Consider the following 3,382-nt stretch of genomic DNA (forward strand, 5'->3'; position numbering starts at 1 on the left):
AAAAAAAAAAAAAAAAAAAAAAAAAAAAAGAAGAGAAAATGGTAAATAGCCTCGAACACACTGGTACAGGAGACAACTTCCTGATCAGAACACTAATAGCTCAGGCACTAAGATCAACAATTAGTAAATGGGACCTCATGAAACTGAAAAGCTTCTATAAGGCAAAAGATTGTCAATAGGACAAAATGGCAGCCTACAGAATGGGAAAAGATTTTCACCAACCCTGTAGCTGACAGAGTGCTAATATCCAAATTATATAAAGAACTCAAGAAGTTTCACACCAACAAACCAAATAACCCAGTTAAAAAATGGGGTATTGAGAATTCTCAACAGAGGACTTTCAAATGGCCGAGAAACAATTAACAAAACATTTAATATCCTTAGGTCATCAGGCAAATGCAAATCAAAACAACCCTGAGATTTCACCTTACCCCTATCAGAATGGCTAAGATCAAAAACTCAAGTGACAGCACATGCTGTCGAGGATTTGGAGAAAGGGGAACTCTCCTCCATTGCTTGTGGAGTGCAAACTTTCACATCCATTCTGCTAATCAATTTAGTGGTTTCTCAGAAAATTGGGAATAGTCCTACCTCAAGACTCAGCTAAACCACTCCTGAGCACCCAAAAGATGCTCCACCATATGACAAGGACACTTGCCTTGTTGTTCATAGCACCTTTATTTGTAATAGCCAGAATCTAAAATAACATAAATGCCTCTCAACAGAAGAATGGATAAAGAAAATATGGTTCATTTACACAATGGAATACTACTCAGCTATTAAAAACAAGGACATCATGGATGGAACTAGAAAATAACATCCTGAATGAGGTATCCAGACCCAAAGAATATGCATGATATATATTCACTTATAAATGGATATTAACTATAAAGTACAGGATACCCATGCTATAGATCCAAAGAAGCTAAATAAGAAGGAGGGAACAAGAAGCCCAAGGAATAAGAAGAAGGAAATAAGAAGCTCAAGGGAGAATGCTTGAATCTCACTCAGAAGGTGTAAATAATAAAATAGTGATCAGAGATGATGGAGAGAGGGAATTGGAGAAGAAATGGGTAGGGGAAGAGGGCCATCTCTTTTGGGGAGGGAAGGCCAGGAGAGTAAGACACGGAAAACCAGCAGCTGGCAAGAGGTGTGGGTATCTCTAGGACATGTCAGAGACCTGGGATGGAGGAGGCTCCAGGGAGTCTGTAAGGGTGACTAGCTGAGACTTCTAGCAGTGGGGGATATGGAGCCTGAAGTGGCCACCTCCTGTATCCAGACAGGATACCCAGTGTAGGAATAAGGAAAGCGACCCACCCACAAAGCCTTTGACCCAAAATGTATCTTACAGGATGTGCAGGGACAAAGATAGAGCAGAAACACCAACCCACCCCCAAAACCTTCAACCTAAAACTTGGCCTGCCTATAAGAAGTGCAGGGGCAAAGATGGAGTGATACTGAGGGAATGGCCAACCAATGACTGGCCCAACTTGAGACCCATCCCATGGGCAAGAACTAATCCTTGACACTGTTAATGATACTGTTATGCTTGCAGACAGGAGCCTAACATAACTGTCCTCTGAGAGGTTCCAGCCAGAGCTGACCGAAACAGATGCAAAGACCTACAGCCAAACATTAGATGGAACTGTTTTGTGGAACAGTTGGGGGAAAAATTGAGGGACTCAGAGGGGACAGGAACTCCACAGGAAGACCAACAGAGTCAACTAACCTGAACCCTTGGGAGCTCCCAGAGACTGAACTACTAACAAAAGAGAACACGTAGGCCAGACCTAGGCTCCATGTACATCTGTAGCAGATATGTAGCTTGGTCTTCATGAGGGACCCCTCCCAACAACCGGAGCAGGGCTGTTCCTGAATATGTTGCCTGCTTGTGGATCCTGTTTTCCCCCAGCTGGGCTGCCATGTCTTACCTCAGTGGAAGATGTACCTAGTCCTGTAGTGACTTGATGTGTTAGGGTGGAGTGATTCCCAGGGGAGGCCTCCCCATTCTCAGAGGAGAAGCAGGGAAGGAAGCTTGTAAGGGGGCACTGGGAGGGGTGTGTGTGATTGAGATGTAAAGTGAATAAATTAATGGGGGAAAAAAAAAAAGAAGAAAGAAAAGATTCGAAAAATCCTTGATTCAGAACAAAGGAGTGTCAGAGGAATCTAATCTAAAGCCTACATCTCCACCTTGTGGTAAAATTGCAGAATGCCAGCCTGCTAAATTCCTAGATAAGATTTATTTATGCTGAAGAATACAGATTCTGTTTAATGATGCTTAGAGCAATGGCAAATAACTGACTAGATATTTTATTTTGTAAAGTTTGAAAAATTAAGATACATATGTTAATACATCATAAAATTGATACTTAGTCAAGAATTCAATGTTTCTGCCTCAAGTTCTAAAAGGGCTGACTCTGAGATTACACATTTATGAGAGGTGATGGGTATCTTGGAAATGCCTTTACAGATTGAAGCTGATGATACTTTGGCAAGTGTATTCACTAGAATACAATAATATTTTAGACATTATGGCATGAAACATATTACTGGCATATCTCACAATTCTACAGGTCAAACAAATGTAAAAAGATCTAACTACACTTTAAAGGAGACACTCACAAAACAGAAGGGGAATATGGGGTAGATGACATATTGCTTTACTGACTTTAAATTTTTAAATGCAAATAAGCAAAAACAACAGCTGCTGAGAGACACTGGATTATGGAAAAAATATGCTGGACTAGATCAGCACATGGATAAGATCTCCTCGGATTGAAGGCAGGAAACGTGTTGTGTTGGGGAGAGGTTTTGTCTTTGTTTCCATGGAGATGAATAAAGATTGGATTTGATCCAGGGAGACCTCCTGAAAATCCTGGTTGCAGAAATGACGAAAGAAACCAAGAACAAAACAGATAAAATGAATTCTGACCCTTCCCTATGGGAACAGTTCAGAGACTGCCTGCGACGTGAAAATGTCTCTGCATGGCCAATAGATGGTGTTGATTACTGGCTCCTCAGGACTTATCATGCCATTGATGGCATGGATGAAAATGTATATGACAGCAGTCCAAACAGACTAATAAAGAAAGACAGAGGAGTTGGCAAGATGGCTCAGTGGGTAAGAGCACTGACTGCTCTTACGAAGGTCCTGAGTTTAAAACCACATGATGGTTCATAACCATCTATATTGAGATCTGATGCCCTCTTCTGGTGCATCTGAAGTCAGCTACAGTGTACTTATATATAATAATAAATAAATCTTTGGGCCAGAGCAAGCAGGTACTGAAGGAGCGGAGTTGACCGACCAGAGCGAGCAAAGGTCCTAAAAATTCAATTCCCAACAACCACATGAAGACTCACAACCAATCTGTACAGCTAC

Source organism: Mus caroli, chromosome 7 (genome assembly GCF_900094665.2).
Source record: "Mus caroli chromosome 7, CAROLI_EIJ_v1.1, whole genome shotgun sequence".
Lineage (NCBI taxonomy): Eukaryota > Metazoa > Chordata > Mammalia > Rodentia > Muridae > Mus > Mus caroli.